The sequence below is a fragment of the Arvicola amphibius genome, chromosome 7, assembly GCF_903992535.2.
Source record: "Arvicola amphibius chromosome 7, mArvAmp1.2, whole genome shotgun sequence".
In the NCBI taxonomy this organism is placed as follows: Eukaryota; Metazoa; Chordata; class Mammalia; order Rodentia; family Cricetidae; genus Arvicola; species Arvicola amphibius.
Window position 1 is genome coordinate 109,371,532 of NC_052053.1, and position 27,147 is coordinate 109,398,678.

The 27,147-nt window shown below is 39.4% G+C and overlaps 1 non-coding gene across 1 annotated transcript; it reads left to right on the forward strand.

Annotated features, from left to right (window-relative positions):
• Positions 1–24,728: 24,728 nt before the first annotated feature.
• Positions 24,729–24,835, forward strand: LOC119820050. Its single transcript, XR_005286330.1, has one exon. It is a non-coding gene; the product is annotated as a U6 spliceosomal RNA (small nuclear RNA).
• Positions 24,836–27,147: the final 2,312 nt, after the last annotated feature.

Sequence of the window (27,147 nt, forward strand, 5' to 3'; positions counted from 1 at the left end):
ATTTTCAGAAGAGATTTTATCTGTGCTGGAGAGGAATTGACAAGCAAATGTTCTCCATAAGCAGCTTATCTGGAAGCTCTTCAGCCATCCCGAGTAGGACCCATGCACCCCCATTTCACTTTTAGATTATGAGACTAGCTAATAAGTCTTATAAGTCGCTCACACTGGCCAGAGCTGGGAGCAATTTGACAGTTTAGTTAGGAGAGTCTTTTCATCCAAGTCTCATCACAAGCTGTTTGCTTTGACCATGACTGTAGCAGTGCTGAGAGAGGCACACCTGTGTTTAGCTTTCCGTCCAGGTCATTAGAAGTTTCTCCATATTTGATACAAGGCCCTCTTGCAATTTTGACCTGTCTTGTTGCTTTCCATAAAGCAGATCCTTCAAATCTTCTGCCGCTTTATTCTTGTTCTTAGAAGCTGTAGTTGTGGCAGAATGAAAGATGACTAAGCAGTGAGCTGTGGCCATCACTGACTTTCTACTTTCAGAGTCATAAATCACTGAGTTTTGTTTCCAGGTCAGTCACTCAATGTGGCATCTAATTGGCAACATTAGAAGTAGATTTTGTATATATCAGTGCCACAATGAACAAGGTAGTATGAGATTAATTCAGTTCCAAGTGAGAGCGATCCATGTAAGAGACCCAGAAAACACAAAATATGTAAGACTTTTTTTTTACAGTAAAGTTTTCATAAGTAGAGAAAATTCACTAAAGGTATAAAGTATAATATTATAAACACATTAAAAACGTGGCCATACATATTTAATTCTAGCATTCTTAAGCCTTTGCAGAAGAATCACAAGTTTGAGACTAGCCTGGGCTGCATAGCAAAATGTTTTTTCAAAAAGCAAAACCAGCCAACCAACCAGCCAAACAACTAATCAACCAACCAACCAACCAACCAACCAACCAACCAACCAACCAACCAACCAACCAACCAGTCAATAATGGGATAGAAAAAATCAAATCAACAACTACACCAAACAACCCCTAATTCATAGGTACTTATTACCAAATATTCTGACTTTATGTAATAGTGTGTCTATCATAACTTTGTTCTGAAGTACAGCAGGTTTATTTACAACTGGGTCACCCAAACATGAGTGTTATGGTATTAAAAAGCCTACAATATCACTAGTGATTTGAATTTTTCATCTTTGTAGTCTGATGGACCGCTCTCACTTGCTCACTCTGAATGCAAACATATTTATGTTTCACATGACTGTAAAAGACAGAATTTAGAGATAAGCAACTGACTAATGCCTAACAGATGGCGAGAGGATCTTGCTGTTTGTGGGTGTATGTTCAGGGTGGGTGGCAGTTTCATAAAACAAAATGGAGATTTTATTTGAGCTCTGACTATACAGAGAAGACGGCACTGTGGTGTCTAGTTGGTCTGGGTCACTAGATGATCACAGGTTCTTGCAAAGCTACTCACGTGAGTCTTGCTGATTTGTCTTCTTCAGGTAGCCCATGTAGATGGGCGGTGAGCAGTAGCTGGGTGACTCTTTCGCCATTGTCTTATTATCACCAAAACTCCACAAAGGACTCTCTCATAGCAAAAGAACTTTAAGGACATGTGCGTATGTATTAATGGACTTCTATAGTATTGATGAGATTTAGGAAAAAGCCTGTGAGACTGTGATGTCCAGGTAAAACCTTAACCTAGAAAAGTCATTTGGAGAGGGCAGAACAGTATTCAAGTGGCAGGCCTGTTCAAGATCTAGAAGCAGCTGGGTCTTCTTGGGGACTCAGCTAGAACCCCATTTTTCTTGGACTGTTTCCAGAAGCATTTGTCAAGGTATCTAGGAATCATACTCATTTGTACCTCAAGTGACAGGTCCACCAACTTTGGTCCCATCTATATCCCCTGAAATGGTTCTGTAATTTGGTACAAGGGTCTCTTAGCTACTGTCTTAAAGCAGCCCTGTTGACCCAGAGACTCAGAGGGAGCCACCTGTCCATGTCCTTGTCAACCCTTGCATCACAGCAGATGCTGAGATAGCACTGTATTTCAACTCCAGCCCTTCTCAGCTGCAGTCTGGGAGCAGCTGTGTCCCCCATAGACCTGGAGGGAGACACAGCCCTTCATGTCTCCTAATGTAGGCCTGTAGACCCTGGTTTCAGTTTTGGATGCCAAAACAATATTTCTGTAATGCTAGCCTTCTCAAATGAGTTTGGAAGTATTTCTTTATGTTCATTATTTTTATTGGAATAGCTAAAAAAGGATTGGTGTTAAATCTTTAAATATTTTGTTGACTGCATCAAGGAAGCTAACAGATCCCGGGCTTGTTTTCATAGAGAGGCTTCTTTTACTGATTCAACATTCTTATTCATGATTGTTCTTTTCAGATTGCCTGTGTCCTCATGACTCACTCTTGGCAGGCTGCATGTTTCTTGGACTTTCTCCATTTTTCTAGATTATTCGATTTTGCGGATATAATTGGCCACAGCAGCCCTTTGTCATCCTTTGTGTTTGTGCTATCAGTCGTAATGCCTTCACTTTCTTTTATAATTTTATTGAATTCTGTTCTTTTCCTATAATTTAGATAAAATTTGTTTATATTTCTTAAGAAACTTGGTTTTATGGAATTTATTTATTTTTAGTCCTTATGTCAGAATAATTATATTAGAATGAAAGCAGAGTAGTGCATTCAACTGTAGACCAAACTTTAGTGCAACTTATATTGGGAACAAAGAAGTTAAAAATCAAAACTTAACTTCCCATTTGGCTTATATGGAATTAGAATCAAGTAAAAAAAAGCATATCTCTGCTCCCCAGCAATAATTTATTGTTTGAAAATGTTATCTTTTCCTTGCTTTTTAAAAACTTATGCAATTTGGAAAATTCAAAAAGCCAAGTGATTACTACATTCAGTTCAGGTATCTGTCCCCTCCCACATTTTTTTTTTTTTTGGTATATTCCCTAGTTGTCTGAAACCTACTCTGCAATTTCTAATACATAATCCATCATGATGTCTGGAGATATCGACTCTGTAGGCTACATGTCTATTTATGACGCACAAGCGCAACTTTGGATTTTTTTGACTTACAGCTGTGAACCGTCCCTACCCCTCTGCAGTGATTTCACTCGAATCTTTTCCTATGCAAGTGACTTTTAAAGCTTTTACACTAAGAATATCATAAAACCATACCATAAAAATATTTTTCTTTATATGTGTGACTTATTTCATGTGACATTATATCCTCCAGGATGTTCTATATTGTTGTAGATGCTGTTTGTGTTGCACGTACACACACACACACACACACACACACACACACACACAATCCAGAATAATGAGCTATATATATGTGAATGTGTGTGTGTGGTGTGTGGTGTGTGTGTGTGTGTGTGTGTGTATCACAGTTTCTTTTTCCACTTATGAAGCCATGGTTTCCACACGTTTCTCCTTGTAAATAATGCTTCGGTAGTTATGGAAACAGAGATGTCTTCAAGTGCTCATTTTATGATTATTTCCCAGTAGGTCTTTACCAAGGACTGCAGTGCCACATGGTAGCTCAAGCTTTAATTTGTTGATGAATCACCACACTGTTGCTTATAGTGACTCCGCCAATTTACATTTCTGATGGTAGCATACAAAAATTACACTTTTGTATATGGTAACCAACAGCTGTGGTGTTGTGTCTCTTTAGTGGCAACTGTTCCGACAGATGTGAGCTGATGCCTCGCTGTCTTTATGATCCTCAAAATATATGCATTCGTGTACCCTGTTTGTAAGTGTCTATTGACTGACCAAGATACTGTGCTACTGAATCGTTTTAGTTCCATATGTGTTTGGGCTGTTAACCCTTTATTACATATGGCTTGCAACACTTCCTCCAATGCACAGGTTTTTGTCTCGTTTTATTATTTATTCTGCTGTGTGGAAGACTTCCTTTCCTCTGCTCTTCCCTTCACTCTTCTTCCCCCTCCTCATTTCCCTCTCCCTCCTTTTCTCTTTCTGTCTTTGAGATTTTGGTGTGGTTTACAGCACTGACAGTTGATGTTGCTAAACTTTCTGTTATATTTTCTTCTAGGCATTTTACAGAGTTATGGCTTAACTTGAGGTATGTAATCTATTTTGAGCTGACTTTTACAACTGGCCGACGTAGAAGTTTGAAGGAGAAGTGTCCTGATAGGATCCAGCACTTGTGCAATGGGTTGACGGTGCTGTTATGGAAGGTCCGGGAGAGTAGTTCTCAACTGTCCTAATGCTGTGATCGATCCTTTACTACAGATCGTCAAGTTCTGCTGACCTCCAACCATAAAATTATTTTTGTTGCTACTTCATAACTGTCATTTTACTTCTGTTATGGATTGTAATGTAAATATCTGCTTTCTGGTGGTTGTGGGTCATTTGACACCCAAAGGGGTTGCATCCCACAGGTTGGGAACCGCTAGTCTAGGATGTAAGGCATTACTACAGGAAGTATTTCTCTAAAAAAGTCCATGGAGCAAGGGATTCAGTAACACGTTCTTCCACGAGATCATCTGCCTTGCAGTAAATAACTTCCTCTGAACACTATAATGGTTCCTCAGGGACAGGAAGGTCAAAGGACTGGACAGCAGGCACCTATGAACTGGCACCAGGATCCTTTAATTCAAAGCAGTGATTTTGAAGTAAACTTTTCTGCATCTCATCTGATATTCTGCTCTTGACAGCATTAGCTGAGCTGAAATAGTGACTGACCCCCAGAAGCTGACAAGGGAACAAGCCAGAGAGGGAAAACTAATTTATTCTGACTGCTTGTCAAGCATGGCCCTAACTAGCTTCATCTTCTTGCCCTAAAAGGTGTAAGATTCTAACCTTTGCTTCCATAGCATCTGTGTTAAATAACAAAATGGGAAAGCACTGCTATCCATGAAGGGTGTGCATTAGAGGCACCACTAATAGCTGAGTGTGCTTAAAAAAACAGTGATCTTCTGCGATGGGGGCCAGGGATCAAATACGTTGACCTTCATTTCTCTCCCATTAGAAAAAAAAATCTTTTTTTAATTTAAGATTATTTACTAGGGAAGTGACTGAATTCTCCAAACTTTTCTGTGTGGTACAGAGTTCTTAATGAGCCTCTATTGAGGCAGATATAGCAGAAATAATGTACTGGTCCACAAGTTCTTTTTAATTTTTTTCACACAGGCATAGTGATGAATATTTGATGTGGGCATAGGACTGGAGACTTAGGAAGTTCTCTGTCACTGTTAGGGGAATTCTTGAGTCAGTATCTTTTTTTAAAATTTCCATTTTCTTGTTTTTAATTCTTTCTGAAGTTCACTATTACTGTATTCCAAAGGCTGACTCACTCAGTCATCCAAGTGACTGACTTTGTGACCTTGGGTTGGAGGGCACAGGATGCAATAGAAGTTTAAATGACCCTGTCTCCCTAAGAAAAACAAACAACTTAAATAAACAAACACGTGTAGACTGGGTCTACTGCTCTAGATCAGGTGGTGCAGGAGGACATTGCTATCGTTATCTATAGACACATTCCCTGCTTCTTATTGCTTCTCTACCTTCATGGGCATCTCTCCTTCTTGCTGTCTCTCAAATCAAGCTCTCTCTAATCTGGGAGCATTTTCTCCTGCTATCCTTTCTCCTTGGAATACTTGCTTCTTACTCTTGGATTCCACCAATGGGCTCCCCTTTACTACTGAGACTCAGCTCAAGCATCCCCCCCTGCTCAAGTCTTTCTTCATTTCCAGCTACTGCTGAGCTCCAGTCCAATGTTGCCCCTTCTTGCCTCAGTCACTTAATTCACACCATTCTCACGAGCTTCCTCAGTGGAACTTATTACTATCAGAAATCCTCTAAGATAAAGGTTTGAATTTTATCAGTTTTCTGTAGGTAACCCTAGATGTACAGGTATAGAATTCAGGGAAAGCAGCAGAAGCCAGTGCAGAGGAGCCACTATGGAGAGGTTGGTGTCCATTGCCACTAGGAACTCTGAGGGATGGCATGCAGGACTTTGCTTTAAAACTGCCCCACTTGGAAGGTAAGGACATTGGACTGCTTACATGTTCACTCACCAATGCTATCATCCTTGAGAGCTATTGTTGGAGCTGCCGAATGTTCTGTACTTAGCTTCTTCTACATGAGGGCAGGATACAACAGAGAACATAACACATAGAAAGTCAAAGACACTGGATGAAGAAGCTGTTGAATTGGCATTGATGGCAATGGGGTGTGCTGAGAGCACGTGAGCTTAGCAGAGACAGTCTACAGCTTCTTTGTGTCATTTATATGCATTGTGGTTTATTGAATGCTCACCTCCCCTAAAGTCTTATCTCCATAACAGAGGGGGGTGCTGGCTGGCTGTTTCATGGTGTTAGCATGGTGGTGCCTATGTCAGGGCCCACAGATGTGAGTACTGTTCCATTTGACTAAAGGTCAGAGAGTGTGAGCTTACTCTTGCTCTCTCAGTTGTTGACAACAGGTGTGGCTACACACAAGAGATCCTGACCCAGGGTGTGGTTAATTAGTATTTTGAGTACAGAGGTGGATCCGCTCCACCTTGACCAAAGTCAGAGAATTCAAGTCCATTCCTGCTCCTTCAAAGGAGATTGACATGAGGTTCCAGGGAACCTGGCTGCCTGTAGGATACTTGGCCTATCCATCAGGTCTTGCTAATGAAGTCTGGTGTCTCCCCTCTCCCCTTTAGGAGTGAGGTATATAAGCGTGTGGAAAGTAAACGTGGGCCATTTCAGTATTCACTCAATTTCTCTCTCTGTGCTATGTTTCTGTCTTTTAATTCTCTCATATCTCTGTTCCTTTTGCTGATTTAATCCCAATCCTCACGCTCCTACCCCGAAAAGTGCGAATCCCATCATGACTGGACCCTAACATGCCTAGACAGAATGTCTACTCAATAATTAGGGGTTGAGTGAATGAAGAGACCAGGATTATTACATTTATTCTAAGGTAGGTAACTCTGTGTAACAGATCCAGAAAAAAGGAGAGGGGCTGAAGAGGTCTGGATATGGTGGTGACATTGAGGATGTTTGGGTGGAGAGGGAAGGATTCAGAAGACAGTGAGGGCTCAATACATGCAAGGTGTGTTGGGGGAGATTATACAGTTTTAGTCTAGACTAAGATTCAGCCTTGGTAGTCACACCACCCTTGCAAAGGTGGCTTGCTCGAATCTTTTAGCTTCTCTGCTGTCCTGTTCCTTATGTTTTACCTGCTTTACAGAGATGTTAAGGGAGTCAAAGGCGATAATATACCAGAAAGCACTTTTGAGAAGAACTCTTATGGAGAAAGCTCCTATTTAACTGTTGAGAATATGTTCTGTTCAAGTTAAAACTGTTCAGAAGCGCTTAGTCTCTTTAAAAAGTGATTGCTACTGGCAGTAGCCATTTTGATGGGCAGTTATTGCCTCCCAGCTGAAGTGAGTAGAATAATCAATTTTCATGGTGTGTCCATGACCTATGGCTGAAAAGAGAGGCTCAGGGGTGAGCGGGTGACTCTTATCTCATATAAAGCTGGCAGCCCAGGGACCTGGGAACCCATGAGAGATGAGCTTGGGTAACAACAGGAATCCGTACCTCTGCCTAATCTGGAAATCCATTTTAATAAAGATAATAAGCAGGGGAAGCAGGGAAAGTGGATCTGTAGAGGAAAAATAGCTTCCTGGTGAAGGCATGCCAGGCAGAGGTTTTGTTGGCAAGAGTATTTTGCTGCTCCAGTTTCTTGTTTGAAGGGCTTTGATTTTAAGGGCCTGGAAAGTTACAGGCCGGGGCTGGAGCCCTGGCTCATGGTTCATCCTCTATAGCTCAACCTGTGTCTAAAGCCCCTTCAGTCAACCATGTTTGTGCTCCCTCTGCTGCCCTTGGCAACAGTGTAGAAGCCTAAGGCTGACTCCCTTTTGCAAATAACCACTCTCTTGGCTATCTTGGCCCAGAGGTTTGTTCACTCACATGTTGGCTGCATTGGGAGGACAGACCAGCTTGGACTGTGCACACCCTGAGGATGGCAGTTTCCCTGGTTGGGAAGAAAGTTCCTACGGGATTGGGATGTGTCTAGAAGTAGGGAGCAGGCCTGGAATGCAAAACCTTGGGGATCTCTTGGGGGAGAGGCACAATCAGAAAAAAGCCAGGATAGAGAAAGATTTTTTTTTTTTTTACAGTATAAATTTTAAAAAACTGCAAGATAGGGTAGAAGAGATGGCTCAGTGCTTAGGAGTTATTACTGTTTGTTGTGGGTGATTTTGAATGAGAATGTCCCCCAAAGGCTCATATACTTAAACAAATTGTCTCCAGTTGGTGGTGTGATGGTCAGGGAGGTTTGGGATGTGTGCCTTGTTGAAGTCAGTAGTAATTTCCCGGAGAAAGGCTCGGAAAGGGTAAAGTCCCATTTCCAGGTGCTCTCTGTGCTCCGTTCCTGCAGTTCAAGATGTGAGCTCTCGGTCTGAGTCTCCAGCTACTGTGTCTGTGACCATCCTTGCTGCCATGCCTTCAGCTTTCCTGTCTCATGGACTTCTAACCCTCTGGAGCTATAAGCCCAAGAAAACTCTCTCTTCTATACATTGCTGTTTTTTTTCAGTTCCTAGCACCCGACATGGGATATTCACAACCTCTCTGTAACTCTAGTTCAGTGGCATCCAATATCCTCTTCTGGTCCTCCCAGGCAAATGGCACACACATGACAGATATCCACATGGATATATGCATATGAATAATAACAAAAATAAATCTAAGAAGAGCAAGTTAATGAAGTTAAATGCAAAAGGCCCTATTCAACCCAGTGAGGGACAGTAATGGCATCTCTAGAAAACTGTATAAGGAATAAAAGGCCAGCAAAGGCAAGCTGTGATGTATCTGGCTTCAGAGAAAAACATACTACAGGGGATCTACCGGGAATGTGTGTGATCTGGTCAGCCCTCCAGGCTCATGACCCTCATCTACCTTTCTTATGCATCTCTTGCAGATTTGTTCTCCAACCACATTTGTCTCCATGATGTCTTTCAAAGATCTGGTCACACATGTATTGGATGTTCTCCTGAATGGAACACTCTCTATAACAGGTTCGTGGATGCTTGCATAGATGGCCATCTTCTCTGCCATCTGAATGGCTTAAGATCTGAGTCTAGCACTCCTATCCTTCCATTATTTCACCCTGCTTCCACAGTCTACTCCCAATACCTGGTTGTCTTCTATATAACCAATACTGTGCTCACTGGATTTTCTTGTCTGTTTGCTGCTCTTGGGAATGTAAACAGGCACCAGGTGTTTGTAGTGTCTTCTAAATGACTGTAGCCTCTTCAGTTAAGGTACGTAGTAAGCAATGATAAGAATTCTTAAAAACAACCATCAGAGTTTCCTACATACTATCTTGGATTTATAATTCCATGCTTCCAGATACAGAGAGTAGCACCTAGGTGTTTAAGGAAAGGCTTTTCTTTTTCACCCTTTTTTTTCTGGTTTCATGGCTCTATTTGTTGAGCTGGCAGCCTTCACTGCCTCTGAGAGCACAGTCATTTCCAATGTAAGTAGCCAAAGAATTTTAGTGAAGGTGTCTCGAGAATCAATAATCTAAGCCACCTGAGGACAGAAACTAGGAACGTGGAGCGTTGACTCTGCAATTCCATCTTTATCCTTAGAATCATTTTCTTTTTTCATTTTTGCTTTCTATGCTCTTTCTTTTCCTCTTTTCTTTCAAACTTTAGAGCAAGGTGCTATGTCAGGACGTCAAGGGCACAGAGGAATTTTTAGTTGACAGTTGGTTGAGGGGATTTCTATAGTGGGACATGTCAACATTATGTAGACAGCTTGCCATAGAAGGCAGGCCAAAAGATTCTGTGACCAAAGATCTTTAAAGGTGACCAGTTGCAGGGCTTCCCGAGCAGCCCTGGAGCCCGTGGTGAGATTTCTGCACACTAGAGCATCGTAGAAGTGGTGATGGCTTAGAATTCTAAATGATTTAGGTCTCACACAATCTTTGATTATTCCTGAGATATTTTTATCTCGAAAGCCTCCATTTTCTACATGTTTTATATCAATTTTTCCATTCTATATAGTTATACCAAAGCATAAACTGTACCATTGTAATAATTATAGCAAGTTCCCTGTCAAGAACAGGACCAAACATTAGTCCTGAATTATCTTATTTACTCCCAGTAACTTTATTTTTACAGTTGAAACAAACCAATGTGCCATAGATGGCATCATTATTTAACAGATATTTATTGTCCATGCATTCTTCCTATAGCTCCAATATGTGTCATAAATAAATAGATGAGGGAAAGACATATAAATCAAGATACGTTAGTATAAATGTGCAATTAGCAAGCAGGACAAAATCCCAACAGTGGGGGTCTTGGTGACTGCTGCTTGCAAGTTAATGCCACTTGGTGATGTCCCTTATGTTCCTTGTCAAGTTGAAATAATGGTGTTCAACCTCCTCACTGTAGAATAGTTAAAAGAAAGGATTAATGTTTAATGGGTTTAGAGGATTTAGGGTTTATAGAGCTAAAGATATGTTGACTTGCTGTGCTTTCTCTGTCGATGTAGTGGAATTTCCTTGTGATATTTTGCCAATGACATTAAATTCAGTTTGAGAGTAGACCAGATTTTCCATTGTTATATCTTATTCCCACTGAACTGTTGTTGTGATCAAGTGCTTTTCTGTCATTCCAACTGTATTCTGTGTTCCCTATAAAAGTTCTAAGACATCCCACACTTGTTTCTGTTCACAGTTCCTCCAAACGCCTTATAGTCCAATTAATGCTTTTGCTTCCCTAGATTTTTAGTCAATCATGGTATCCTAGGCCATTGTAGATGGTTTCCGTTATCTCCAGGGATGAGAACAATTTAAAAATCTTTCTAATAAATGCACTACAATTTGTTTAATTTTATAACAAATTATAACCTGGCATCCGTGCGTGTGGTTTATCCATAGAAAGTTGACAAGGTATTGAGTTAGCTTATTTTGTTTTTGCTGTTTTAATCACTGAATAACTTTGACTGGCCCACAAAGTGCCCACTGCACTTACACACCAATGTAAATCTTCAGGTCAGGCAACACAGCCAGTCAAAATCTGGTATCTTAGAGAACCTGACAATACTGCCTGCATTCAATGAGATGAATTGTCTTGTGTTTGTTATTGTATATCTGTAATAGGTATAGAGTAGCTCACTAATCACATGATATTACTCATTGATGAAATCAAACATTCCTTATTTTATTTCATTTAGTTCTGTCGTCAGTTCTGGTTTGACCCACTTAGACAGCGTGGAAGTAACCAGAGTTCTTATGCCCACAAGTTTCACCTAAAACTGTTGATATGCTCACGAAGGAACATGAGATAAATTGACAAGATTAAGTATCGCCCAATGGGCTTTATCCTGGAAAAACCAAGAGTTTTCCGAGTCACTCTTTAGTCTCTCAAGAGCACATCTAGAAATGCACTATTGGGCACATTACTGTTTTAGTCACAATTAGATGCCCAATTTGTCATGCATATTTAGAATACAAAACACTCAGAATATCTGAATGACTCACTTATGTGACTGCTATATAGCATGATGTTGAACATGTGACAGATCTTTAGTTACTAAAAATAGATTCAGAAAGAATCATGGGAAAAGAACCCATTATAATTTATATGCCTTTCTAAGGCATTAGTATGGGTGGGGCTGTTAGTGTGGGTGACTTGGGTTATGTGGGAGATTTGACTTATGATTTTCTTTCTCTCCTCTGCATTTGCTCGTCAATTGTCTTCTTCTGACAGAGCTGGCTAATCTGGAATTCTGGGTGACTCAGCCACCATAGGAAAATCTTTCCAAGGTGCTTTGTAAGTAAAACTCTGAACTACCTTCCAGAGTGTACTTGAAATTTACGTCTAACTTGCTATGGAGAGATACTCTAATTCTGGACACTGCCTAGTGCCTGAAATTTGTGAGTTCTAAAAATACACACACCTCTATCAACAACATTTGCCATGGGAACTTTCAATTCTTGCTTAGAGGTTGGAGAGATTTGGCTGGATTGGCAAAAGCAAATTTATTTAAATACCATTTTTACATTAGTTCAGAATAGTAACATTTTATCTTTTCTACTTTATAATGATTTATAGGCATTGAGCAGGACAGGGGAAGTCAGGGGAAAAAAGCAATTAATGAATAAAGGGTCCAAGGACCAACAGTGAAGGGGGAAAAATCTTTGGAAAGCTAAAGAAGAGAGAATAATTGATGGTTCCATTTGGCTTAATGTTATTTCTGGATCTCTTTTATAATGTGTTATTTACTGCAATGCTTTATGGCTGACAGAAAATAAACAGCATTTGCAATATAATGTCTTTAGCTCTGCCGTGCACTTGCTCATCCCCCTTGCCTGTCAAGTTAGAACTTCAGCCAACATCTGTCAAAGTCTCCTGTGATGGCGTCTGTTTTTTAATAAGCCTGGCACTATAATTACCTTATTGCAAAGTTAAAGCCAAATGACACTTATGATGAAGGTTTCATGGCTAAACAGTAAAGCCAGTGAAGCATGTGCAAACCAACTGTCAGACAAGAAGGAACTGTTCCAGGATTTGTTTCTTTACTGGTGACGGGGTCACTTCATTTATGTTGGGGACCATGTCACAGTTAAAGCAAGAAGCAGAGGAGGACTGGGAAAGAGAGCCTCACTGATACAGGTTTGAGAAGGTTAATGGTCAAGAACATCTCTTCACTAACACCTATTTTATGTGCTCTCACAAATATTTTCTAACCTTAAATTTCTAAGAATTAAAAATTTGTCTACTAATTTTATAAGTGAGGAAACTGAGGCAGTGAGGATTTTTAAGGTACGTGCTCAAGACCACCCAAGTGGCAAGTGGCGAAACTAGACCGTGAACCTAGTCTAGACTATTCCAAGTCTGGTGAGGGTCTCTCCTAAGCCATAGCTGCTGTATATTTGTGAAGGATTTCCCTAAACATGGCTGAGGCTGTGGTTGGCATGGAAACCAACGTACAGTTTCCCCTGGCCCCACAATGAGTAGAACCACAGGATACATTAGTATATGTGGTTATCCTTTGGACTTCATGGCCAAGATCCTTCTCTGTTTTACATTGCCTGAAGTTCTCTGTTTTCGTGACAAGCATAATAAATCATGGATTGCAATATCACTCACCATCACAGCACACATCACAGCAGGCCAAGGAAACTCTGAAAATAAATGGATGCTGCCTCTCGTCTTTGCACGTGTGGATGATGTGACGGTGACAGAATGGCATTGTGTCTAAAAGGCTGAGTGTGTTTTTCACTTACTGTGCGATACAAAGTGAGTTATTGAATTGCTTGCCCTCTCTGGAGCCACGGAATACTAAATTTTGGGTATTTTTCTCTCCTACTATTTCAAGGCAAATGGATAGTAAGAGGACCAGATTCTTTTTCCCGACTTCACAAACAGCTCACACTGTATTAGTTTCAAGAAGTACCCGGCTGGTGTGTCTCAGAAGAGCCATGTCCCATCGCTGAAGTAATAATCAGACTTCGTAGCATGGGCTTCAAATTAATTTACCAAGTGCATAGGGTATTTTTTATTCTTAAGACAACTGTCAAGAGAGAGTTCTAAACTAATGAAACGATGGAAACTAAAAAATAGCTGTTAAGCATTAGACTCACAGTCGCAGGGGGTGTTGAAGTTGGTGTAGAAGATAATGGTATCTCTGATTGCAGGAGCTATCAGCTGGTGGCACGATGCTTCGCTGGCAATGATAGAGACTGCTGCAAGGGAGCTAGTGGCATGTGGGTCACATCTCATCATCATCAAGCCTCATGCTGTGTACTAAGGGAACCTAGGAATCGGCTAACGGGTAGGTGTTGGAAAGAAAGCTGGTCCTTCTTCATTAGGCTCACCATCCCCATCTGTCTTTCTCCTTGTTGCCTTCAAGGTTGGTGGAGGGAGAGACCGTGGTACTGGAATGATCCATGAGGATGGTATAGGACTGATTTTTACTTCATCATAGTAAGTTATGGAGGTGTCTAAGCCTTGATTTTCTGCAGTTGGTATTAGAAGGTGAAGTTTTTAGTATCTCTGTCATCATTTTGACCTTGTGAAGCAACAGATTAGATTCTCCATGATCTGTTTGTTATATCTACATATCCTACTCAGAAATGCTGAGGCTTCCTTGTATCCACTTTCTTTTTTTATTGATTTTATTGAGCTATACATTTTTCTCTCTTCTGCTTCAACCCTCCCCCATGGTCCCCATATTCCCAATTTACTCAGGAGATCTTGTCTTTTTCTACTTCCCATGTAGATCAGATCCATGTATGTCTCTCTTAGAGTCCTTATTGTTGTCTAGGTTCTCTGAGATTGTGATTTGTAGGCTGGTTTTCTTTGCTATGTGTTTAAAAACCACTTATGAGTGAGTACATATGATGATTGTCTTTCTGGGTCTGGGTTACCTCACTCAATATAATGTTTTCTAGCTCAATCTATTTGCCTGCAAATTTCAAGATGTCATTTTTTCTGCTGTGTTGTACTCCATTGTGTAACTGTACCACATTTTCCTTATCCATTCTTTGGTCGAAGGCATTTAGGTTGTTTCCAGGTTCTGGCTATGACAAACAATGCTACTATGAACATAGCTGAGCACATGTCCTTGTGGCATGATTGAGCATCATTTGGATATATACCCAAAAGAGGTATTACTGGGTCTTGAGGAAGGTTATTTTCTAATTTTCTGAGAAATCATCACACTGACATCCAGAGGGGCTGTACCGGCTTGCATTTCTACCAGCAATGCAGAAGTGTTCCCTTTCCCCCACAACCTCTCCAGTGTAAGTTGTCATCAGTGTTTTTGATCTTGGCCACTCCTACAGGTGTAAGATGGAATCTCAGAGTTGTTTTAATTTGCATTTCTCTGATGACTAAGGATGTTGAACATTTCCTTAAGTGTCTTTCAGACATTTTAGATTCCTCTGTTGAGAATTCTTTGTTTAGGGCTGTACTTCATTTTTTTATTGGATTATTTGTTCTTTTGATGACCAATTTCTTGAGTTCTTTGTATATTTTGGAGATTAGACCTCTGTCTGATGTGGGGTTAGTGAAGCTCTTTTCCCATTCTGTAGGCTGTCTTTTTATCTTGTTGACAGTGTCCTTTGCTTTACATAAGCTTTTCAGTTTCAGGAGGTCCCATTTATTGTTTCTCTCAGTGTCTGTGCTGCTGGGGTGTAACAGGAGGAGTGGGCTGCTTGTCGTCCCAGCCACTCGGCTAGCTTACACCCGAAACAATCACACAGAAACTACATTCATTTAAACACTGCCTGACCCAATATCTCTAACTTCTTATTGGCTGATTCTTACATCTTAATTTAACCCATTTCTATTAGTCTGTGTATTGCTACATGACTGTTGCTTACTGGCAAGATTGTAACCAGTGTCTGTCCCAGGCAGGAGATCCATGGCGTCTGCCACTCTGCCCTTCTCCCCAGCATTCAGTTCTGTCTACTCTGCCTACCTAAGTTCTGTCCTACCAACTAGGCCAAGGCAGTTTCTTTATTCATTAGCCAATGAGAGCAACACACAAACAGAAGGAACTCCTACACCACTGGGGTTATGTTTAGGAAGTGGTCTCCTGTACCAATGCGTTCAAGTGTACGTTCCACTTTCTCTTCTATAAGGTTCAATGTGCATGACTTTATGTTGAGGTCTTTGATCCATTTGGACTTGAGTTTTATGCATGGTGATAGATATGGATCTATTTTCATTCTTCTGCATGTTGATAGCCAGTTATGCCAGCACCATTTGTTAAATATGCTTTCTTTTGTTCCATTTGATATTTTTTGCTTCTTTGTCAAAAATCAGGTGTCCATAGGTATGCGGATTAATATCTATGTCTTTGATTTGGTTCCATTGATCCTCCTGTCTGTTCTTATGCCAATACCAGGCTGTTTTTAGTACTGTAGCTCTGTAGAAGAGTTTGAAGTCAGGGATGTGATGCCTTCAGAAGTTCTTTTATTGTACAGGATTGTTTTGGCTGTTCTGGGTTTTTTCTTTTCCATATGAAGTTGAGTACTGTTCTTTCAAGGTCTGTGAAGAAGTTTTCTGGGATTTTGATGGACATTGCATTGAATCTGTAGATTGCTTTTGTTAAGATTACCATTTTTACTCTTAATTCTACCTACGCAAGAGCATGGGAGATCTTTCTACTTTTTGGTGTCTTCAATTTCTTTCTTCAAAAATTTAAAGTTCTTGTCATACAAGTCTTCCACTTGTTTGGTTAGAGTTACTCTGAGATATTTTATGCTATTTGTGGCTATTGTGAAGGGTGTTGATTCTCTGATTTCTTCCCCAGCCCTTTTATCATCTGTGGACAGGAGGGCTACTGATTTTTTTTGAGTTAATCTTGTATTCTGCTACATTACTGAAAGTGTTTATGAGTTGTAGAAGTTCCTTGGTAGAATTTTTGTGATTGCTTATGTGAACTATCATATTATCAGCAAACAGTGAGAGTTTGACTTCTTCTTTTCTGATTTGTAATCTCTTGATCTTTTATTGTCTTATTGCTCTAGCTAGGACCTCAAGAACTATATTTAATAGATACGGAGAGAGTGGACAACCTTGTCTTGTTCCTGATTTCAATGGGATTGCTGTGAGTTTCTCTCCATTTAGTTTGATGTTGGCTGTTGGCTTGCCGTATATTGCCTTTATTATGTTTTGGGAGTTTCTTGTATCCCTGCTCTCTCCAAGACCTTTATCATGAAGGGATGATAAATAATATTGTATTTTCTTGAAAGCTTTTTCAGCATCTAATGAGATGATCATATGGTTTTTATTTTTCAGTTTTTTTATATGGTGAATTACATTGACAGATTTTTGTATGTTGAACCATCCCTGCATCTCTGGGATGAAGCCGACTTGATCATGGTAGATGATGGTTCTAATGTGTTCTTGGATACAGTTTGCCAGTATTTTATTTTTGCATCAATGTTCACGAGTGAGATTGGTCTGTACTTTTGTTTCTTGGTAATGTCTTTATGTGGTTTGGGCATCAGGGTAATTGTAGCCTCATTAAAAGAGTTTGGCAATGTTCCTTCTGTTTCTATTGTGGTATCAACTGTCTTTAGATCTGGGCATTTCTCATGTTCCCATTTACCTCTAGTGACATATGACTCTTTTATAGTTGTAGCCATGCTCATATCCAGAACAAATATACAATTGATGTGTGCAAGGTCAATTTAGTTTAGAAGGAGACACTGGGTGTGTGCTCTGCCCAGTGCCAGTACAGTGGAATCATTTGCTCTATGTCGAGTATTACCTAGATCCTAAAAGAACATAATAATGTTCCTTATGTAATTTCAAACGTTTATCCTGACTGTAATGAGAAGCCAGTGATAGTGGCATTTATGCAGAAGTAGTGTGGGCAATAATCCATTTAAGTATTCTAGAGACAGGATTAAAAAAAACTGAATTTGGATCATTTTAGCAAAGCTTCTTGGAGCAGTGAAGGTCAGTGCCATAGGCTGCAGAATGGCACAAGTGGCTGGATCTTCTTAGTCATGGTGAGGGAATGCATGAGCAAAATGGTGGCCTCCTACTGAAGCTCAGTTTTCAAACTGTAATCATGCTGAGTCTGTAAATGCTACTGATTAGATCACGGGGAACACTTATTACCTCCAGACCAAGGCAAACTTCAAATACATGGATACCATTTTTAGTGCTGTGTTGTTAAATGGTCAGTGTACACAATGATGGGTTTATTGTGATATTTTTATCTATGTGTATCAAATACTTTGTTCCTCTTCACTCCCCATTTATCTATGTTATTTTCTTCCCTCTCCTGTTCTTCTTCCTCATCTCAAAGAGCTTCTTCTCTACTTTTGTATGCTTATTATACAACTAGATTTGAAGGGTTTGCATATATAATTGCAAAATATATAAATATATACTTAAAATAATATACATATTATATATTAATATTTCTGATTCATGTTAACATATGTGTGTATACATATATTAAATCTAGACCCAACATATAAGAGAACACATGTGACCTTTGTCTTTTTGAACCTATCTTATTTTTCTTACCATGATGTTCTTCAGTTCCATCCATGTCCCTGCAAATGACATAATTTTTATTCTTTATGTCCTAAGAAAACTTCTTGTGGATATACATACACGCCATGTTTTCTCTATGCATTCTACTGTTTATGGGCATTTAGGCTAATTCCATAAGCTGAACGTTGTGACTAACATCACGGTAAACATGAGTGTGTACAGGCATAGATTCTTTTGGGTGTATAAACAGAGGTAGTATTACTGCATCATATGTTATTGTTTTTTAGTTTCTTGATGAAACTCCATACTGATTTTCACTGAGCCTCCTCTAATTTGCATATCACCAGTAGTGTATAAGTGTATGTATAAATGCCCTAGCATCCTTGGCAGTATTTGTTTTTGTTTTGACATCTGTTTTTCAAAATATGCCCTTGGATATAACCATATTAGAATCATGTGGGACACTTGAAAGTACCCATTTCTGGATCCTCTCCTTGTCTCTTTTGGATATGAATCCCTAAGAGTACGGCCTAGGAATATGCATTTTAAATGCTCTTCCTATGGGATTCTTATACTCATTGAAATGTGAGAATTGGCAGTATAAAACAAGCTAGAAGTTTATACATACCTGTGATACAAATCCCCTACAGAAATGTTTTCATTTAAAGATGGTTGTTTTGGGGAAATAGATTTTCTTGCACTTATGAATTGTCAATAAAAGATAGCAAGTAGCTATTTCAGTCAGAGCCACATGGAATGAGGTTCATGGTTTAGACCATAGCTTTGCACATACAGCTATTAAACTGGACATATTCACTTCTAAAGAACCTGGATCACGCTAATAATGTTACAAGAGTAACACATAAATTTGACCACTGCTTATTAGCTCTGGGTAGAGGTTGTGTCTTATTGAAGAGTCAGGACCACTATATTGCAGAGTTCACAGGAACAAGGGTGAGTGACTCAGTTAATAAAGAGTTATCGAACTAGTCTGCGATTGTATTTTGGCTTATTTTTCTCACTAGAGTGAACACTGAGCATTTTGTTCCCGGCGTCTCCCTCATGACCATAGTTTCCACTGTAAAGTCAGCACTTGCTACATAACTCGTAAACGAACAGGTGAATCATTGGTTCGGAACCGCGAACGTCTGAAGATCTTGAGGTGTATTTACGCTGACGACGCCAGTGTGACAGATCACTCTTACTCGTACCCAAGATCTCTGTGCTTATTTAAAGAGTACCCTTTCCTGGGCATTTGTAAAAATGGTGATACATTCTTATGTAAAGATCTTCTCTCTCTTCTCTATGGTGCTTAGTCTTTTTGATTTTCCTGCTTCAAGTTTGAGGATCATCTTACAATGTCAAAATGCAGTGCGAATAGCTAACCCTTCACTGACTTGCTCCATCGGTGGCATTTTCATTGATCTCTAGTGTTAACCCTGACTGTCTGACTCCAGTTGAGGACTTTTGAAATATAATGCAAATAAACATACCTTTGAGGGTGGATTTTTCTTTTTTCACCCCAGAGAATGGAAACTTTCTGGCCTCTCTGACATTCTAGGGTATTTCTTCTACATCAAGCTGTAAAATTTTGTCTGTGTTATGTTTTTAATGGGAAACTATTTGTATATTGCTTTGGTAATGGGATTCACTAATGTTAGGCCTATAGGCATAGTGTTTACAGTTATGTTAACGTAAGCCAAGACTTGAATTGTACAAATTAAAACATATATTTTATATCAAACATACACATGCATTTTTATTATATACATGGAGATGTTTCCCTAGTATGAAATAGTCTGCGAAACACCCTTAAAATGATGGGTTATCTCATTTGCTTCTGTGGAACAAAGGTATCTATCCATATAATTAAATTGATTTCACGATGTTTCCATTTACTAGAACTCTTAGGTCCCCCTCACCTTCAGTAAACACGGCGTGATCTTTTACTTCCTTCCTGAATGCAAACTTCTCTTTTGAACCACCTCATTAACATTTTATATTGAAAACACAGGCGCTATTATCTGACTTCACCACTTGCCTCTTCTTAGTCTAAGTCTCTAAAGGGACTTGAAAAAAAAAAAAAACCAAAAACCAAACAAACAAAAAAAATTGGAAGAGGAACTTCTAAGAAAGGATAACTTTAATGAAAACTTTAATGGATGAGAAAGGGATAACCATTAAGCATGTCAGATTCAGAAGAAAATTTAAAAAAAATAGTGAATTTCTACATCCCCTTTTCCTCTTTGACTAGCAGAATCTTCCTTTGCTCCCTTTAATAATAACAGTGTCGCATCAGCTTATGATTCCCAGTTGTTTGAGCTACAGGACAGGAAACTTGTGTTTAAATATAATTATTTTAGGTTAAGGCATAGATGCTCTCTAAGGCTGTTTAATATAAAGTGGTAAAATATCTTGTCAGAGTGAAAATAGAGCCAGATTAAATCCACTTTCTCGTTGGCAAAAGGGTTAGCTTCAGAGACCAGCACAGGTAGCTTTTTATCAAAATAATGTGTGAAAAAGTAAATGGCTTCTCAATACCCTTAATCTATTTCATAATAAATGAAAAAGAAGCTTTTTGTAGATTTCTGTTGGAATTTTTTTTCCCTTGCTTATTGTTTCTTCCTTTGACTGTAACTCAGCTAATCCAAATCATAAAAGTCCAAGTTTAAAATTTAGGTATACATAATATGCCAGGCTGGAAGTGATGGATGAATTTGCAAAAAGGAAAATTTGTCTCTACAACAGAATCAATGGCATTTACCTTCCCCAGTTTTTTCTTATTATTAGATTTTCCTTTCTAGATGTTATACAGCAAATTGTTATGTGCTGTTGTCAGTGGGTGACTGTTTCATATATTTGCACTGAAAATATACCAAGTAACATGTCAGGAAACATTGATTAAAAGGCCATCCACAACTATTAGTGACTCTTTTTGGTGGTGGGGGGAGAGGAGAGTGTGAAGACATTGTCAGGTGTATTAAGACTCATGTGTGTGCGTGTGTGTGTGTGTGTGTGTGTGTGTGTGTGTGTGTGTGTGTGAGACTATTTATTTCTTGGTAGGTGATTGTAATTACAGGGAACATAGAAATACCTTCATGAACGTCTCAGCTGACTAAGCAGCGGCTATTTCTCAGGCTCTGGAGGCTTACCCTAGTATAAAACTTCATGTGTGTGGTGTAGAGCTACCAAGGAGTACTTAGGCTGAAGTGAATAAAAAGGGTTGAAACCCAGCTGTGCCCACTCAGAAATGCTCTCAAAGTTTGGGAGATGAGACAATAAGAGTCTTGGTGCTTTCCTGAAAAAAAAAAAACAAACAAAAACAACCTTGCTATACAGTACATCCCCAGAAAAAAAAATTATTAAAATTTTTATTAGTTTTTTAAGAGTTTTGATCATGTTCATTCCCCTTCTAACTCTTCCTAGATCCACCCCTATTGCCTACCCACCCCAATTTGTGTCTTCTTTTATTTTTTTTAACCTAACAAGATCAATTCATGCTATCCAAATATTCCTGGATGTATGGCCTGCTGGGGAGTGATTGGCTTCCTTAGGACTACATCTTAGAGAAATCTGTCTCTCGGTCTTCCAGAAGCAGCTAATCATTTCCAAAACTTCACAGCCAGAGGTGGAATTGTGTGCCCCACTTCCAGCTCCTTGTGGGGTCTGGCTTGGTCTTGTCCAGGGTGCGTATATGCTGTCCAAAGCACTGTGAGCTCATATGTGTAGCTTCCTTGCTGTATGCAAAAGACACTGATTCCTGATAGTTTCTCACTGCCTTTGACTTGTGTTCTTTATCCCTCTCTTCTGCAATGATCTCAGAGCCTTAGGAGCAGGGGCTGAGGCGTATTTGTTTCATTTAGGACCAAACACAAACTTATTCTGTACATCCTGGCACATTGTGAGTCTCTGTATTAACCACTGTATATTACAACAGAAGTTGCTCAGGTGAGGGTTGATAGATGAAATTATCCATAGGTAGAATAAGTTGTTAGGAGTCAATTGAATGCTATGCTCATTTATTATTTATCATTTATTAGTAATAAGTTCTCCCTTAGGGCTTATGTCTAAAAATGGAGAAAAGTCAATGTAGAACCCTGGGAACTACAGTAATGACTGACCTGGCCAGACATGCTTCCTGATGCAGTAATGGCATGAACAATGGGGAGTAACCAACCACTTTGTGAGCAGATCCAAGTCCCATCCCACAAGATGAAACTTATCCCTGGCAGTGTTACCAGGTCAAAACCTGTAGCTAGATAGGTCATGGGTCCTAGACAATGTTTCTGATCATCTCTGTGAAAGGATCTTTTCTTTAATGGGATTATTGCAAAAGAAACGAAAAAAGCATCACGTAATGAGAAAAATCTGGAGTTGGACTTTAACTTTATCTTGACGGAACACATCTTGTTATTTGGGAAAATTGTTCAATTTGCTAAATGCCAGTGCTCATTCACTTGACAGAAAAGTGATTAATGATTAATGCTAAGGCTAGGTCAGTACTTACATCTAAATAAAGTTGACTTTTCTTGAGACTGCTTTTAAATCTATATTTCTGAATAGCTAAAAAGGCGAGTTCTTGCCCCAGTTATAAAAAATTAATGGGGCCCATACAGTTAATTTTTGATTGTGTGGCCCATAAGTGAAATTGCTTGACATTTCTGTCATGGAAATTCAGAGAAAGGAGCAGTTAAATACTCTTTGAACAATCTCAGAGACTTAATGAGATAGATAGGTGGGGCCTCCAAATCTGGACACTCTTCTGGGGAACTGAGAGGACACAGCTGTAGCTGGGAAAGAGAACAGTAAAGGAAAAGCGTGGAGCTGGACCACGTGTGAGTTGTTCCACACAAGTTGGTAAATAGCTTTGTGGAAGGAGGGGTTCCAGCAAGTGCAAAGACTGAAGGATTCCGAAGCCTTACCAGACACTTTGTATACAGAAGAGAGAAAAAGAGAGAGACAGAGAGAAAGAGAGAGACAAAGAGAGACAGACAGACAGAGACAGAAAGAGAGAGGGAAGGATGGAGGGAGAGAAACAGAGACAGTGAGAGAGAGAGAGGAGGGAGGGAGGGAGGGAGGAAGGGAGGGGGAGAGAGATAAGTCACATTGTAAATGTTGAGTACAGGAGGGCCATGATGAGTGTCCTGGTATGATGCTGGAGCAGATGGAGAGAGGTAGAAATCAGTTTTATTATAGGAATAAATAACTAATTAATGACCCTGCTGGACATCTGTGCAGCTTTAGTTCTATTGTTTTTCACACATGGGAGCTCTTGACCCCTTTGCATCTACCTTGATCTCACTCCTCCCTTGTAGGAGAACCTCTGGAATGTGCCTGTGGATAACCCCTAGTGCAAACCCAAACCCTGACAGCCATCTCTACACTACCCCAAAACAGATGTACTATGGTCATGAGCTAGAATTATGTATAGGGTCAGTATTACTGTCATTGAAATAGATCTAGGAAAATTTGGACAAGAGGGTTAATGTCTAGATGGAAAGACACATTCTGTGGGGGTCACCGTCTAAGGCTCATGACCTGCTTATCCTATGGGAGAGCCTTGGCAGCTATGGAGCCAGATCAGGATCTTCTAAGATAGGGACCTAAGATAAACACTCAAGGTAACTGGCTATGGATGCGGTACTACTTACTAGCAATCTTAAGGCATGGAGGCTTCACAGATTATACACAGGTGTCTTGACCTGCTTTGTTCCCCTCATGATTAACTTCACACAATTTCGGAACATCTTTTTAGAAATACTTTGGAGGAGCGCTTGAGTGAGTAGAACCTTATTTTACTAAGCTTTCCACATACTTCCTTCTGATTTCCTTAAGGAGGAAGTAAGAGACGGAGTCAGATTCTGCCAGTTTCCCATCTATGGCTTTAATAATTTTCATTCATTTATTCAGGAGTATATTAGACCTATTTTCTAGGCATGAAGAGGAGATCCTACAACTTTACTCTGAAAGTTTATTCATTATTATTGTGTTTTATTGTGTGTGTGTGTCTAAGTGTGTTTGTGATGTGAGTATGCATGAGTGTGGGTATGCATGCAGATGTCAGAGGCTAAATTTTGGAATCTAATGAGTATAAATGAGTGCATATCCAGCAGGCAGTGAATGTAGATCAGGTAGAGACCTTGGGAGCCCTTTGGAGGTCTTTATTACCATGCCATAGCAACCCTGGAAAAGCTGATGCAAAGATGTCAGGGTTGCACAGTCTACTTTGCATATTTAAAGGACTTCTTTCTTTGTGGAGAACATCTTAGAAGGGGACAAAACACATGGGGAAACTAGCTGAAGTCATTATAGGGAGGATGGAGATTGCTTGGCGAGAGGCGATGCCATCTGAGATCGGAAGCGGATTAATTTGTAAACCAGAGGCAAAGTACTCAGATCTGAAGGTGGAGAGTCCCGAGATGATTCTCAAAGTTCATTCCCAGGATCTCATTGCCAGCACTTAATGGTTGGTAGACCAGAATTAATCGACAGATTATTAAAGAGAAGCAATTGTAGGGGGAAAACACAAAAATACCTTGGAATGTATGATCCAGAGGCCAGGAAAACTTAAAGAATAATATGGGGATAGGCAGGATGTCTCAGCAGGTAAAGGTTCTCACTGTCAAGACTGACATTCCATCCTTGGGACCTATGTGGTAGAAGGAGAGAACAAACTCCTTCAAATTGTCCTCTGAAGTCAGCACACATCCTGTGGCACATGCCACATAAAGACAGAAAATCCCTGTGCTCGCTTCAGCAGCACAGATACTAAAATTGGAACGATACAGAGAAGATTAGCATGGCCCCTGCACAAGGATAACACACAAATTCGTGAAGCATTAAAAAAGAAGGATAGGAAAGTCCTTTGCATTTATCATTGATATTATTGATAATCTTAGCAAATGTTGTTTGAAGAAAGCAATGGAAGAAGGACCTGAAATTACCTAATGAAGAAAAAAGAAAGAAAGGCTGATACACAGCTCAGTAGTAGAGAACCCATTAAAGCACGAGACATCCTGGATTCTATTCTCAGTACTATGTGTATATAAATAACTCTAGAAATTTGGTTAGGAAATAGAAATCAAGATGAAGATCTACATATGTGTCTTTTTATAAAAAATGGGAGTGATTTCAGAATCTCTATGGAGAAAGTCTTAGGAGGGAAGGAAAAGTTGATTATATTTTGAGGGAAACCTTCCCTTCTTTCAGCTTTTGCCCACAGTCACTGTTTCACAAAAAGTTTCTGTTCTCTGGGAAATTTGGGGGCAAGAACTTGAAAACTCTGCAGCAAAAGCAACTGGGATTTTGCAGGGACAGAAAAAAAAAAAAAAACCTGCCAAGGAGAGGAGTGACAGCTCCCGTAATTGAAGGGCTGATTTAAGATTCAAGCATTTCATTGTTTGCAACCGCAGCAGAGCTTGCGATTATGCTGAGTGGGGATGTGACTTATAGAGACCAATTTCATCAAGTCTTTCATTCCTTGGGGTCCCTGGAACAGTGTTACTCTGAGTATCCGTGCTGGTTTCCGAAGCTTGACTTACCCCATTGAAACCACAGGAAGAATGCTATTTGATTTATGAAAGGAGTTACCCAGCCGTTCACCTAATTTTGAAACGGTGACAGGAATTGGAGGAAAGAAAAAGGATATTGAACCAGAACTGTACAACTTGCAAGTTATCAAGATGCCTAAGGAAGACAAAGATTTTTTAATATTCTCAGCCATAATTCATTCAAATGAAGTTAAGAAGTCAGTTTTCCAGACAATGCAAACTTGCTAATGTAGATAAACTTTAAGGGCTGGATAGCTTTTTAAAAGTTTGGAGTGTAGTGTACAAGGGAAGCCAGGGTAACTGTTTGAAGTAGTTAAAAAGGATGGGTTTCTCTTAAATACGTGAATTTACTCTATTAAAGAAAAACATTAGCACATCCATTTAGTAAACTGGAATCCAGTTATTATTTGCACAGAAGAAGACAATTATGAAGAGCTCAATCCCTTACACATTTGAGCTTTTTCAAGTCAATTTAACATGTATCTTACCCCATGGTCAATTTACATAATAAGATTTAATAATACTAAAAAGTGGACTTTACCGAAGAATGAAGCACCATAGCCAGAAGAAACTAAACACTGCTTTAAGAAGACATATATAATATCCCAGAGTATGAGAACAAAAACTAAGTTATGTTCTTGACCTTCATTTTGAAAGAGCAAGATGTGCTCCTCATAAAGTTCATACTTTTGTATAATTTTGTGTCATGTGATTATCAATATGTTATGTTTTTATTTTTGTGGAAGTTTGAATGTAATTGGTCCCTATAAGCTCATAGGAATTGGTACTATTAGGAGGTGTGGCCTTGTTGGAGTAGGTGTAGCCTTGTTGGAGGAAATGTGTTATTGTAGAGGAGGACTTTGAGATCTCATGTATGCTCAAGTCATGCCCAGTATCTCAGACCACTTCCTGTTGTCATCTGATTAGGATACAGCCAGTGCCATATCCGCCTATATGTCAGTATGTCCTGCCGTGATCATAATGGGCTAAGCCTCTGAAAATGTAAGCTATTTCAATTAAATGTTTTTCCTTTATAAGAGTTGCCATGGCCATGATATCTCTTCACAGCATTAGAAACCCTAACTAAGATAGTTACTCATATTCAAAGAATTCAAAAGGGACATGACAACTTTTCAATATTGTAGGTGAATATACAGAGTTATACCTGTGAATAATATTGATAAACTGAAAACAGGAGTTCTGATAGGTTTGCGATGAATTATGTAGGCCCTGAGCTAGATAGTCTGTGATACAAATTATTGGCTCATATGTTCTACATGCATATAATATTTACCTTGGATAAAATGCTCACAATTGGCCATCTACTCTCTCTGATCCTTCCTTGTCAAAAGTTTTATTATCTATCATTTAGTACAATTGTGCTAACTTTATTCTAAAAACTATTAGTTTGAAAAATTTTTTTACAAAATGAGCTCCCATATTGGTTATCCAATATCAAGTGGTCATACCTGAAAGCAGATTCACGTAAGTAACTCCACATGGGTGGAGCAGGTTGCATTTATATATTTAACAACAATTTTAAAGATAGAGACTGTCTTAGTAACTTTTCTATTGCTTTGATAAGACACAACAACCAAGGCAGTTTATAAGCG